This window comes from Oncorhynchus nerka, linkage group LG4 (assembly GCF_034236695.1).
Source record: "Oncorhynchus nerka isolate Pitt River linkage group LG4, Oner_Uvic_2.0, whole genome shotgun sequence".
NCBI lineage: Eukaryota > Metazoa > Chordata > Actinopteri > Salmoniformes > Salmonidae > Oncorhynchus > Oncorhynchus nerka.
The window spans coordinates 75671431-75686788 of NC_088399.1; the positions used below are offsets into that span (position 1 = coordinate 75671431).

Genomic DNA, 15358 nt, shown 5'->3' on the forward strand with positions numbered 1-15358 from the left:
AAAGCTGTTGATGACTGTTGTCCATCGCAGAACTCAGCAGTGATTTTACATCATCATTAGGCTAGATAAGAATAGAATAGATTAGTGTTTAAAGGTCTGTCTGTTGTGTTGAAGCCTAATCCAGCAGGAGACACCAGACTCAACTGTACCGAGCTGTGCGTCCATGAAGAGTGACCAGTCTATGGATCCACCTACCGTGTCCAGAGAGAGAACCTCTTCTACTAAACTAAAGTAAGCGGGGTGCTCTTGAGCCAAATAGGTTCCCCTAATGTACAGACATAGTGTCCATCTATAAATGTATCAACGAAAGATGGGTAATATTTTTTTTAGACATACCTGTAATGCTCCAACGAGAAACCTATCAAATAACTTTAAAAAAATATATTTTAAAATAACGTTTGTAGAGATGTATTTAGTGACGCCACAATATCTTCTAAATAGCTCTTGTCTGTGTGTCTTTTCCAGGGCACATCAGAAGAGACCAGTCTCACCTGCACACAGCTGTGTGTCCGTGAAGAGTGACCAGTCTCACCTGCACACAGCTGTGTGTCCGTGAAGAGTGACCAGTCTCACCTGCACACAGCTGTGTGTCCGTGAAGAGTGACCAGTCTATAAATCAGCTGTGTGTCCGTGAAGAGTGACCAGTCTCACCTGCACACAGCTGTGTGTCCGTGAAGAGTGACCAGTCTCACCTGCACACAGCTGTGTGTCTGTGAAGAGTGACCAGTCTCACCTGCACACAGCTGTGTGTCCGTGAAGAGTGACCAGTCTATAAATCATCCAATCATGTTCAAAGGTGGAGACTCTTCTACTAAACTACAGTAAGCGAGCATCAAGATCCTCGACATAACTAGTGTAATTGGTTAGGTATGCATGTCATTCTCCAATTAGAAACTTAATATAAAAATAAAATAAAGTGTAAAGATTGTATGCTTAGTGACACCACAACATCTACTTAAGGTCGACAAAGATATTTATTGTTTCTGTGTTTGTCCAGAGTTCATCAGGAGAGATCAGAGTCACCTGTTCCCAGCTATGTGTCCATGAAGAGTCACCAGTCTTTGGATTCACCTGTAATTTTCAGAGAAAGAGACTACTAAAACAAAGATGGGGCATGAAAATGTCTCAATTCAGTCATTGTCACTTGTTGCTTTTTTTCAACAGACAAGTGACTCTGGTCTATGGATCATCCAATCGTCTGAGTTGGAAACATTACTACTGGACAAAGGTAAGAAATTAGGGCACTGGTTAGTGAGTTACCAACACTGTCTATATTGATTAATTTTCGTCTATTGGGCCATGTTACCAACAAACACAAGTGGTTCCAAGTAAACGTCCACTAAAGCTACAGCCCTTGTTTCTTTGTGTTTTCCAGGGTCGACCAGGAGAGACCAGACTTGGATGTTCTTCATGGGCAAGGAGAGGAGACCTGTCAAATCTTCCATGCACTACAGTCACAGAGAGCCAACAAAGAGTCTGAGTCTATGTTGGCAGCTAACTCACCTAAGGGCTCTGAACCCAGCAGCAGTGGCTCTGGTCCAAACAGCATGCAGGAGCACTTAAGGAAGAATAAGGACATATTAGGGAAGCAGCACAGTCCCATTGATTACCTTAGTATTAGCTCAGAGAGTGGTGATAACCCTGGTTCCTTTATGGATGTCACACTGTCCAAGCGCGAGGGCTACACTGTTCCCCTGCAGTGCCACCAGCATGAGGCAGCCATGGTCGGAGACGCCTTCCGGAGCCATGACCAGGTCTGTAACTTTATAGTTGTCTACCAGAGTCAGCCGTTTGTTCCAGGAGAGGACGTGATTCTACTGACAGGGGTGGCCGGCAGTGGGAAGACCACTTTAGTGAGACTGCTGGTTCATGTCTGGATCAGGGCCTCAGACTCCCAGAAGCTAGTCCTGTCTCTATCCTTCAGAGAGCTCAATCTACTCAGTGAGCCTCAGAGCCTGCTGGTGCTTCTCCTAACGCACTACAGGCACCTGTTCTGGACAAATTTGTCAACTCCCAACATGGCCAGATCCTGCTCATCTTGGACGGGCTCAATGAGCTTCCCCCTTGACTTTGAGAGGACCCCCAAGTGCTCGGACCCAAAGCGGAAGCTGGACATGGGGGAGATGGCGGTGAACTTGATCAAGGGACAGCTCCTTCCTAGTGTCTCCACCCTGGTGACCTCGCGGCCACACGCCCTCTCCAAGGTCCCACCCCTACTGGTGACCCAGCTCTACAGCATCCTGAGCTTCTCCCCAGACCAGCAGAGGCACTACTCTGAGCAGAAGTGCAGCTCTCCCCCGGTGGCCGATGCCATGTGGGGCTACGTGTCCTCCTGCCAGACCCTCCAGTGCATGTGCCATATCCCGGCCTTCTGCATGATCATTGCTATTGCCCTGCATGATTGTGCGCTCTACTGCCTTAGCCAAGGCACCACCACCCTGCCCTGTATAGCTATTCCAACCCCCTGCACATCCTCCTCCTCCATTTCTCCCAGTATGATGTTTATTAGTGACGCCAAGCGCATCACCATTACAGAAATCTACTGCTTCTTCCTCAAGTCCATCTTAGTGTTCCATGGATGGGGCCACAGTCAGAAGTGCTGATGTCCAACTTGTCTCCAGGAGGCCCCGTGGGTCATAAAGGAGCTCCGGCCCATGCTCAGAGACCTGGGAGCCCTGGCCTTCAAGGGTCTGCTGGAGCGACACTTCCTCTTCGATTAGGCTGGTTTGAGCTCTTTCTCTTTAGACTGCAGCGAGCAGTCCAAGATCTTCCAGTTCATTCACATCACTGTGCAGGAGTTCCTGTCTGCTCTGTACTACGTCCTGCAAGCCCTCTCTGGCTCAGACCTGTTCTCAGGGCTCAGCACACCTGCTGGTGTAGCCCTGTATCCAGTCACCCTGCACAAAGTGTTCACCTCCTTTGCTAATAAAGGAGGTGAACACTTTGGGGCGGCAGGTAGCCTAGTGGTTAGAGCATTGGACTAGTAAGGTTGCAAGATCGAATCCCCAAGCTGACAAGGTAAAGATCTGTCGTTCTGCCCCTGGACAAGGCAGTTAACCCACTGTTCCTAGGCCGTCATTGAAAACAAGAATTTGTTCTTAACTGACATGCCTAGTTAAATGAAGGTTTTAAATTAATTAATTCATTAAAACGCTGTGAGACCCAGATCGCTCCTGCACAGATACATCAAAAAGGCGAAGGTGAAGACTGCTGCAGTCAGATAATTGCAACAATATCCGCAGCAGGTCTCCAAGATGAACAGCCTCTGGCATGTTATAACAATAGGTAAGGGAAGTTGGCAAGTCAGACCCGTAACTTCGGGATAAGGGCTTGGGGGCTTGAGCCGCGGCTAGGGGAGCAGTGGGGCTTGAGCCGCGGTGGAAGTTCATTGAAGTTCGCAGTCTCTCGTGCGTGGTCACGCAAGGGGCTGCGTGCGGGGGTTTGTCGGGGTGGTGTCTGTCGGCGGGCCGGTGGGGGGTTGGTTCCGGCGGTTGGCGGTGGTGACTTTGGACGCTCCCCAGCTACGTTCGCGCGGGGTCTTCGGCGGGTCGCCTCGGCCGGCACCTAGCAGCTGACTTAGAACTGGTGTGGACCAGGGGAATCTGAAAGTTTAATTAAAACAAAGCATCGCGAAGGCGCAAGGTGGGTGTTGATGCGATATGATTTATGCCCAGTGTTCTGAATGTCAAAGTGAAGAAATATGGGGCTTTCAGTCAAGCATGAAAATGTGAGGGTGGTTACACCAGACTCAATGATTTGCTGCGGGGCTATTGTAAACAAATCCTGACCTTCACAGGAAGCCAATTTTAGAGTGATAGCTCAAACGCATCCTTGGCTTTGGCTGGGAGGGGGGGGAGTTAAGTCCTGGGAGACGGCTGATGAAAGTGTACTGCTGGCATCAGTCTGATCACAGAGCGGCTGTGGTGAAGCGTTTAAACACGCGTATCCCATATACTTAGCTAACTCTAAAACCGCAAAGGTTTGAATCAAACGCTGGCTTCGGCTGGACCCGCTAACAGTGGAGCACTAAATGGAGATGGAATGTGCTTAGCGGTTATGGACACTGCCTGGTCTCAGGTCCGCCAGGGTGCAAGACTCTACACATTCTATGTGTGAGCTGTCCTCCACACTCCTTGGAGCATGTAGTGGAGATGGCATGTGCCTTACCATTAACTGACACTACCAGGCCTCAGGCTTGCCTGAGTGTGGGACATCACACATTGTAGGTGAGGAGGTCTCCTCTACGCTCACTAGACTCGAGGAGGAGACTAAACCCATTGGCCCCGCAGTGATAGGGCATTGCATGAATCTGGCTCATGGCCTACGAAGTGTGGAGAGGTATCTCCAGTTTGTCTGGGGAGGGAGGCCTATATCTGATATGGGTAGTACCATCCATGCCCATTGATTTGCTGTGGAACCATAAAATGGACGGAAGAAGCCCAGGTTCTCACTGGGCACGGATCACTGAATGTCAACTTGATGAAATTCAAGAGGAGCGTACCCACCTGTAGTAATCCTGCTCAGTACGACAGGAACCGCAGGTTCAGACATTTGGTGTATGTGCTTGGCTGAGGAGCCAATGGTGCGAAGTTACCATCTGTGGGATTATGACTGAACCCCTTTAAGTCAGAATCCCCCCTAAACGTAACGATACCGTAGCGCCGCAGATCTTCGGTTGGCCTGGGATAGCCTGCCCGGGATAGCCGTTCGTGAAGGGATTGAGGTGCGGCCGGATGAATTGCCGCCCCTCTCCTGATGCGTGCTGCATTTTTGTGGGGAACCTGGTGCTAAATCACTCATAGACAACCTGATTCTGGGTCAGGGTTTCTTACGTAGCAGAGCAGCTCACTCGCTGCAATTTATTGAAATTCAGCCCTCGATCCAAGTTTTCTTGGGGACGGAAGGGGTCTTCCTCCACCATCCTCCATCTTTACTTATGGGTTACCAGGTGCACGCAGAAGGGTCAGGTGCCAGAGGCCAGACACAGGGTGGAAGAGATCCCAGGCAGGCTGGTAGAAGGTGTAAGACACTGACATTGGGCTCTGGATAGGTAGGGGGCAAGGTGGTGGTCGCCCATCCTTTGGTGGGACTGAGAGTCAGGTTGGGACTCGCTGTGGAAGTCAAAGGGTTACCAGGTGCACGAGGAGGCCAAGCAGGGGCAGGGGCTGGAGGCAGCACTCTGGCTGTGAGTGCTGCCCCCAGGTGCACAGAGCATTTTTCGGGTTACGAGGTGCACGTGGTTCCTGACAGCGGGACTATAGACGTCTTAGAGTACAACTTACTCCCTGGAATTACTAAGGCCAAGGGAGACGGGTGTTGACCGGGTAGGGAGAGTAAGTGTGGAGGCCTGGAGGTCTGTAGTTCCAGGGAGTAAGCTATACACTCTCAGGCCCAGGGAGACGGGTGTTGACCGGGTAGGGAGAGTAAGTGTGGAGGCCTGGAGGTCTGTAGTTCCAGGGAGTAAGCTATACACTCAGGCCCAGGGAGACGGGTGTTGACCGGGTAGGGAGAGTAAGTGTGGAGGCCTGGAGGTCTGTAGTTCCAGGGAGTAAGCTATACACTCTCAGGCCCAGGGAGACGGGTGTTGACCGGGTAGGGAGAGTAAGTGTGGAGGCCTGGAGGTCTGTAGTTCCAGGGAGTAAGCTATACACTCTCAGGCCCAGGGAGACGGGTGTTGACCGGGTAGGGAGAGTAAGTGTGGAGGCCTGGAGGTCTGTAGTTCCAGGGAGTAAGCTATACACTCTCAGGCCCAGGGAGACGGGTGTTGACCGGGTAGGGAGAGTAAGTGTGGAGGCCTGGAGGTCTGTAGTTCCAGGGAGTAAGCTATACACTCTCAGGCCCAGGGAGACGGGTGTTGACCGGGTAGGGAGAGTAAGTGTGGAGGCCTGGAGGCCTGTAGTTCCAGGAGTAAGCTATACACTCTCAGGCCCAGGGAGACGGGTGTTGACCGGGTAGGGAGAGTAAGTGTGGAGGCCTGGAGGTCTGTAGTTCCAGGGAGTAAGCTATACACTCTCAGGCCCAGGGAGACGGGTGTTGACCGGGTAGGGAGAGTAAGTGTGGATGCCTGGAGGTCTGTAGTTCCAGGGAGTAAGCTATACACTCTCAGGCCCAGGGAGACGGGTGTTGACCGGGTAGGGAGAGTAAGTGTGGAGGCCTGGAGGTCTGTAGTTCCAGGGAGTAAGCTATACACTCTCAGGCCCAGGGAGACGGGTGTTGACCGGGTAGGGAGAGTAAGTGTGGAGGCCTGGAGGTCTGTAGTTCCAGGGAGCAAGCTATACACTCTCAGGCCCAGGGAGACGGCAGGCAGGCAGGCAGGCGGGCAGGGAGTGTAGGCCTACAGTTGTGGCCAAAAGTTTTGAAAATGACACAAATATTAATTTTCACAAAGTTTGCTACGTCATTGTCTTTAGATATTTTTTGTCAGATGTTACTATGGAATACTGAAGTATAGTTACAAGCATTTCATAAGTGTCAAAGGCTTTTATTGACAATTACATGAAGTTGATGCAAAGAGTCAATATTTACAGTGTTGACCCTTCTTTTTCAAGACCTCTGCAATCCACCCTGTCATGCTGTCAATTAACTTCTGGGCCACATCCTGACTGATGGCAGCCCATTCTTTCATAATCAATGCTTGGAGTTTGTCAGAATTTGTGTTGTTTTTTTGTCCACCCGCCTCTTGACGATTGACCACAAGTTCTCAATGGGATTAAGGTCTGGGGAGTTTCCTCGCCATGGACCCAAAATATCGATGTTTTGTTCCCCGAGCCACTTAGTTATCACTTTTGCCTTGTGGCAAGGTGCTCCATCATGCTGGAAAGGGCATTGTTCGTCACCAAACTGTTCCTGGATGGTTGGGATAAGTTGCTCTCTGAGGATGTGTTGGTACCATTCCTTTTTCATGGCTGTGTTCTAAGGCAAAATTGTGAGTGAGCCCACTCCCTTGGCTAAGAAGCAACTCCACACATGAATGGTCTCAGGATGCTTTACTGTTGGCATGACACAGGACTGATGGTAGCGCTCACCTTGTCTTCTCCGGACAAGCTTTTTTTCCGGATGCCCCAAACAATCAGAAAGGGGATTCATCAGAGAAAATGACTTTACCCCAGTCCTCAGCAGTCCAATCCCCGTACCTTTTGCAGAATATCAGTCTGTTCCTGATGTTTTTCCTGGAGAGAAGTGGCTTCTGTGCTGTCCTTCGTGACACCAAGCCATCCTCCAAAAGACTTCGCCTCACTGTGCGTGCAGATGCACTCACACCTGCCTGCTGCCATTCCTGAGCAAGCTCTGTACTGGTGGTGCCCCGATCCCGCAGCTGAATCAACTTTAGGAGAAGGTCCTGGCGCTTGCTGGACTTTCTTGGGCGCCCTCAAGCCTTCTTCACAACAATTGAACCGCTCTCCTTGAAGTTCTTGATGATCCGATAAATGGTTGATTTAGGTGTAATCTTACTGGCAGCAATATCCTTGCCTGTGAAACCCTTTTTGTGCAAAGCAATGATGACAGCACATGTTTCCTTGCAGGTAACCAGGGTTGACAGAGGAATAACAATGATTCCAAACACCACCCTCCTTTTGAATCTTCCTGTCTCTTATTCGAACTCAATCAGCATGACAGAGTGATCTCCAACCTTGTCCTCGTCAACCCTCACACCTGTGTTAATGAGAGAATCACTGACATGTCAGCTAGTCCTTTTGTGGCAGGGCTGAAATGCAGTGGAAAAGTTTTTGGGGGGATTCAGTTAATTTGCATGGCAAATAGGGACTTTGCAATTAATTGCAATTCATCTGATCAGTCTTCATAACATTCTGGAGTATATGCAAATTGCCATCATACGAACTGAGGCAGCAGACTTTGTGAAAATTAATATTTGTGTCAATCTCAAAACTTTTGGCCATGACTGTAGAGGCCAGAAGTCAGAGGTCACCAGGTCAATGGTTCCCTGCCTGGAGGTCAGGAAGGCTCCAGGGAGAAGGCCCAAGTGAATAGTTGTGTGAGTGACACTGTCCTTCAGGGGGGCAGAACAGGCAAATTCATGTGAGAAAATTGACAGATAAAAGAGTGTGCAATGTGTAGGCCCACTTGAGTGTACATTCTGAACCTCAGTAGGTCACATGACCAAGGAGCTATTGAAATTCTAAAGATTACAAAAATTGTGTGAGATGAAAATGGACAAACTAAAGGATGTGCAATATATATTGCTAGTGAGTGGATGTTCTGAAAGTAGTTTGATGGTTGTAGATCATAAGACTAAGGAGCTATTGACATTTTAATCTTTAAAAAAATGATCATAAAATCTCATGAGATGCAAATGGACAAACAAAAGGCTGTGCAATGTGTAGGCCCAATGAGTGTACATTATGAACCTTGTTTGAGGTGTGTGGGTCACATGACCAAGGTGCTATTGAATTTCAAATGCAACGTGTGTCTATGCCATCGGGTTAACTAGAACCAGTTTTGAAGGTTTTAGGAGTAACGGTTAAAGAGCTACTGAAATGAGAAAAATTGGATTTATCATTATGTTGATGGTCCTTAACTGCTGTTAGTGGACGTATGGAAAACTACAGACGAATATCCGTCAAATATCCAACCTGAATCTGTCTTTACCTCGTTTGCCTGAGGCTGATGCCGCGCAGGTGCTTGTACTCATTCTTGTAGACATGCATATACACTCGCATTCAAATGCGCACGTGCACACACACATGTAAATAGTGCCGCACATGCACTGAAATGTATATAGATGGCCTAGCTGTTTTGTTTTTGTTGTCTTTGATGTAGTTTGTTTTTGCACTGTTGTTTCTCTTTTTTCTCTTTTGTAAATGTTGTCGCTCTGGACGGGAGACGGTTAGATGACTGAATGTAATGTAAATGTTTTCGCTCTGGACGGGAGACGGTTAGATGACTGAATGTAATGTAAATGTTGAGCGGCTTCCCTGCATGTACATTGTATGTTTTAATATTTACATGTGATTGGTTGATGCATGCAAAGTCTGCAACCACAGTTTTCAATCGTGTCCTTTTAGCTTCATATCTCACCTTATCCTTTGACTGTTTTTGTTTGATAACTTTGTACCTTTTTGAGTTAGCTTTTTACCATCATTATGATCTTGGAATCTAACCTGAAAAACAATCAATCCCTTTATTACCCAAACCTTGGAACTGCGTGACAAACTGTAAATGTGTGATAATTGCAATCAAGAAATCTCAAAAGTTGCCCAGTTTCCCTGATCTTGCTATGGCAAACAAGCTGGTTTTACCATACTGTAATTGTCATTTCTGCAGAGTGATTGTTCTCAACTAAAACTCATAAAGAACTACCCAAGAAGCATTAGGCTCTGTCTGAAATGCACTGTTAAACACCTGAGGAAGCTCCACTCTTTTCACTGGCACTGTAGCCTTGACCACGGCATTTGTTCACTGACATCCCCTCCATACTTTTATTCATTACATATTTTTATTTCACATTCCTGAAGCTGTTCTGTCGGATTTCTGCTACAGTCCCTGAGCACATGGTCAATACAGATACGATAGAAAAGATGCCCAAAACTCTGACTGAAATGTACACATACTTCCTGGAATTTCAGTCCAAATAGACAGATGTGAAGTATAAAGGGGAAGGTGAGACTAATCTACGCTGGCACTGGGGAAACTGGCCTTCGAACAGCTTGAAAACGCAATCAGATTTTCTACGAGGAAGACCTGACTAAGTGTGATATCGACATCAGTGAAGCATCATTATACTCAGGATAGTGCACGCAGATCTTCAGAGAGGAGCGTGGGCTGTACAAGGAAAAGGTGTACTGCTTTGTGCCATCTGACCATTCAGGAGTTCCTTGCCGCTCTGTATGTGTTTCTCTCATTCAACAACAGCAATGCCAATCTAATGACAAAAAAGAAACCAACCTCACAAAAACTTCTGAAGATGTTCAATGAAAATCCTACAACCAACAAGAGGGCAGTGAACAAGGCCTTAGAGTGAGAATGGACACCTGGATCTGTTCCTCCGCTTCCTTCTGGGCCTCTCTCAGGAGTCCAATCAGACTCTTCTACGAGGGCTACTGACACAAACAGGAAACAGAGAAATGAGGTAACAGTCAAGTACATCAAGAAAAAGATCTGGGAGAATCACTCTCCAGAGAGGTGCATCAATCTGTTACACTCTAGTGGAGGATGTTCCTGAGGTCAGGAAGTCTCTTCCCTGCACAATGTTCAGCTCTGGTCTTTGTGTTGCTAACTTCAAAGAAGGAGCTGGAATATGTTCAATCTGAAGAAATGCTCCAGATCAGAGGAGAGTCTTCAGAGGCTGCTGCCAGTAGTCAATGTCTCCAGAACAGCTCTGAAGTTAATCAATACCTAACAAAGACATATGACAAAGATCAGAAGAAACCATTCATTTGTATTACTAAATGTATACAATTATATGTTAATATAAATGACATGTTAATTGATAAGCTTGGCTTATGTATGTCTTATAGGTTGAATCAATGTAGCCTCACAGAGAGATGTGGTGTAGCGCTCGCCTAAGTTCTCAACTCAAACTCCTCACACTTAAGAGAACTGGACATTGAGAGACAATGACCTGCAAGATGCAGGAGTGAAGCTGCTGGCTGCTGGACTGGGGAGACCACACTGTAAACTCGAGTCCCTGAGGTTACTATTCCACACTGTGAACTGGAGTCCCTGAGGTTGCTATTCCACACTGTAAACTGGAGTCCCTGATGTTGCTATTCCACACTGTAAACCCTGAGGTTGCTATTCCACACTGTAAACCCTTAGGTTACTATTCCACACTGTAAACCCTGAGGTTACTATTCCACACTGTAAACCCTGAGGTTGCTATTCCACACTGTAAACCCTGAGGTTACTATTCCACACTATAAACCCTGAGGTTGCTATTCCACACTGTAAAGCCTGAGGTTACTATTCCACACTGTAAACTGGAGTACCTGAGGTTGCTATTCCACACTGTAAACTGGAGTCCCTGAGGTTGCTATTCCACACTGTAAACTGGAGTCCCGGAGGTTGCTATTCCACAGTGTAAACCCTGAGGTTGCTATTCCACAGTGTAAACTGGAGTCCCTGAGGTTGCTATTCCACACTGTAAACTGGAGTCCCGGAGGTTGCTATTCCACACTGTAAACCCTGAGGTTGCTATTCCACAGTGTAAACCCTGAGGTTGCTATTCCACACTGTAAACCCTGAGGTTACTATTCCACAGTGTAAACCCAGAGGTTACTATTCCACAAAGTAAACCCAGAGGTTACTATTCCACAGTGTAAACCCTGAGGTTGCTATTCCACATTGGAAAACCCTGAGGTTACTATTCCACACTGTAAACTGGAGTCCCTGAGGTTACTATTCCACACTGTAAACCCTGAGGTTACTATTCCACAGTGTAAACCCTGAGGTTACTATTCCACAGTGTAAACCCTGAGGTTACTATTCCACAGTGTAAACCCTGAGGTTACTATTCCACAGTGTAAACCCTGAGGTTACTATTCCACAGTGTAAACCCTGAGGTCACTATTCCACAGTGTAAACCCTGAGGTTACTATTCCACAGTGTAAACCCTGAGGTCACTATTCCACAGTGTAAACCCTGAGGTTGCTATTCCACACTGTAAACCCTGAGGTTGCTATTCCACAATGTAAACCCTGAGGTTACTATTCCACACTGTAAACTGGAGTCCCTGAGGTTGCTATTCCACCCACACTGTAAACCCTGAGGTTACTATTCTACCCACACTGTAAACCCTGAGGTTACTAATCCCCCCTGTAAACCCTGAGGTTACTATTCCACAGTGTAAACCCTGAGGTTACTATTCCACAGTGTAAACCCTGAGGTTACTAATCCCCCTGTAAACCCAGAGGATACTAATCCCCCCTGTAAACCCTGAGGTTACTATTCCACAGTGTAAATCCTGAGGTTACTATTACACAGTGTAAACCCAGAGGATACTAATCCCCCCTGTAAACCCTGAGGTTACTATTCCACAGTGTAAATCCTGAGGTTACTATTACACAGTGTAAACCCAGAGGTTACTATTCCACACTGTAAACTGGAGTCCCTGATGTTGCTATTCCACACTGTAAACCCTGAGGTTGCTATTCCACACTGTAAACCCTTAGGTTACTATTCCACACTGTAAACCCTGAGGTTACTATTCCACAGTGTAAACCCTGAGGTCACTATTCCACAGTGTAAACCCTGAGGTTGCTATTCCACACTGTAAACCCTGAGGTTGCTATTCCACAATGTAAACCCTGAGGTTACTATTCCACACTGTAAACTGGAGTCCCTGAGGTTGCTATTCCACCCACACTGTAAACCCTGAGGTTACTATTCTACCCACACTGTAAACCCTGAGGTTACTAATCCCCCCTGTAAACCCTGAGGTTACTATTCCACAGTGTAAACCCTGAGGTTACTATTCCACAGTGTAAACCCTGAGGTTACTAATCCCCCTGTAAACCCAGAGGATACTAATCCCCCCTGTAAACCCTGAGGTTACTATTCCACAGTGTAAATCCTGAGGTTACTATTACACACTGTAAACTGGAGTCCCTGATGTTGCTATTCCACACTGTAAACCCTGAGGTTGCTATTCCACACTGTAAACCCTTAGGTTACTATTCCACACTGTAAACCCTGAGGTTACTATTCCACACTGTAAACCCTGAGGTTGCTATTCCACACTGTAAACCCTGAGGTTACTATTCCACACTGTAAACCCTGAGGTTGCTATTCCACACTGTAAACCCTGAGGTTACTATTCCATACTATAAACCCTGAGGTTGCTATTCCACACTGTAAAGCCTGAGGTTACTATTCCACACTGTAAACTGGAGTACCTGAGGTTGCTATTCCACACTGTAAACTGGAGTCCCTGAGGTTGCTATTCCACACTGTCAACTGGAGTCCCGGAGGTTGCTATTCCACAGTGTAAACCCTGAGGTTGCTATTCCACAGTGTAAACTGGAGTCCCTGAGGTTGCTATTCCACACTGTAAACTGGAGTCCCGGAGGTTGCTATTCCACACTGTAAACCCTGAGGTTGCTATTCCACAGTGTAAACCCTGAGGTTGCTATTCCACACTGTAAACCCTGAGGTTACTATTCCACAGTGTAAACCCAGAGGTTACTATTCCACAGTGTAAACCCAGAGGTTACTATTCCACAGTGTAAACCCTGAGGTTGCTATTCCACATTGGAAAACCCTGAGGTTACTATTCCACACTGTAAACTGGAGTCCCTGAGGTTACTATTCCACACACACTGTAAACCCTGAGGTTACTATTCCACAGTGTAAACCCTGAGGTTACTATTCCACAGTGTAAACCCTGAGGTTACTATTCCACAGTGTAAACCCTGAGGTTACTATTCCACAGTGTAAACCCTGAGGTTACTATTCCACAGTGTAAACCCTGAGGTCACTATTCCACAGTGTAAACCCTGAGGTTGCTATTCCACACTGTAAACCCTGAGGTTGCTATTCCACACTGTAAACCCTGAGGTTACTATTCCACACTGTAAACTGGAGTCCCTGAGGTTGCTATTCCACCCACACTGTAAACCCTGAGGTTACTATTCTACCCACACTGTAAACCCTGAGGTTACTAATCCCCCCTGTAAACCCTGAGGTTACTATTCCACAGTGTAAACCCTGAGGTTACTATTCCACAGTGTAAACCCTGAGGTTACTAATCCCCCTGTAAACCCAGAGGATACTAATCCCCCCTGTAAACCCTGAGGTTACTATTCCACAGTGTAAATCCTGAGGTTACTATTACACAGTGTAAACCCAGAGGTTACTATTCCACACTGTAAACCCTGAGGTTACTATTCCACAGTGTAAATCCTGAGGTTACTATTCCACACTGTAAACCCTGAGGTTACTATTCCACACTGTAAACCCTGAGGTTACTATTCCACAGTGTAAATCCTGAGGTTACTATTCCACACTGTAAACCCTGAGGTTACTATTCCACACTGTAAACCCTGAGGTTACTATTCCCCCTGTAAACCCCGAGGTTACTATTCCACACTGTAAACCCTTAGGTTACTATTCCCCCTGTAAACCCCGAGGTTACTATTCCACACTGTAAACCCTGAGGTTACTATTCCCCCTGTAAACCCCGAGGTTACTATTCCCCCTGTAAACCCTGAGGTTACTATTCCCCCTGTAAACCCTGAGGTTACTATTCCCCCTGTAAACCCTGAGGTTACTATTCCCCCTGTAAACCCTGAGGTTACTATTCCCCCTGTAAACCCCGAGGTTACTATTCCCCCCTGTAAACCCAGAGGTTACTATTCCACACTGTAAACCCTGAGGTTACTATTCCCCCTGTAAACCCTGAGGTTACTATTCCCCCTGTAAACCCCGAGGTTACTATTCCCCCTGTAAACCCTGAGGTTACTATTCCCCTGTAAACCCCAAGGTTACTATTCCCCCTGTAAACCCCAAGGTTACTATTCCCCCTGTAAACCCCAAGGTTACTATTCCCCCTGTAAACCCTGAGGTTACTATTCCCCCTGTAAACCCTGAGGTTACTATTCCCCCTGTAAACCCTGAGGTTACTATTCCCCCTGTAAACCCCGAGGTTACTATTCCCCCCTGTAAACCCAGAGGTTACTATTCCACACTGTAAACCCTGAGGTTACTATTCCCCCTGTAAACCCTGAGGTTACTATTCCCCCTGTAAACCCCGAGGTTACTATTCCCCCTGTAAACCCTGAGGTTACTATTCCCCCTGTAACCCCTGAGGTTACTATTCCCCCTGTAAACCCTGAGGTTACTATTCCCCCTGTAAACCCTGAGGTTACTATTCCCCCTGTAAACCCAGAGGTTACTATTCCCCCTGTAAACCCTGAGGTTACTATTCCACACTGTAAACCCTGAGGTTACTATTCCCCCTGTAAACCCTGAGGTTACTATTCCACAGTGTAAACCCAGAGGTTACTATTCCCCCTGTAAACCCTGAGGTTACTGAGGTTTCCCCCTGTAAACCCTGAGGTTACTATTCCACAGTGTAAACCCAGAGGTTACTATTCCCCCTGTAAACCCTGAGGTTACTATTCCCCCTGTAAACCCTGAGGTTACTATTCCCCCTGTAAACCCGAGGTTACTATTCCCCCTGTAAACCCCGAGGTTACTATTCCCCCTGTAAACCCTGAGGTTACTATTCCCCCTGTAAACCCAGAGGTTACTATTCCCCCTGTAAACCCTGAGGTTACTATTCCCCCTGTAAACCCAGAGGTTACTATTCCCCCTGTAAACCCTGAGGTTACTATTCCCCCTGTAAACCCTGAGGTTACTATTCCCCCTGTAAACCCTGAGGTTACTATTCCCCCTGTAAACC

At 47.2% G+C, this 15358-nt stretch overlaps 1 protein-coding gene and 1 pseudogene across 1 annotated transcript in view; both read left to right on the top strand.

Moving 5' to 3' along the window:
• rpl14 (ribosomal protein L14) overlaps positions 1–15358 on the top strand; it is a 155305-nt gene that overhangs the window by 39171 nt on the left and 100776 nt on the right. The gene's annotated exons all lie outside the window — the stretch shown is intronic.
• LOC135571462 (protein NLRC3-like) lies at positions 1392–5467 on the top strand (annotated as a pseudogene).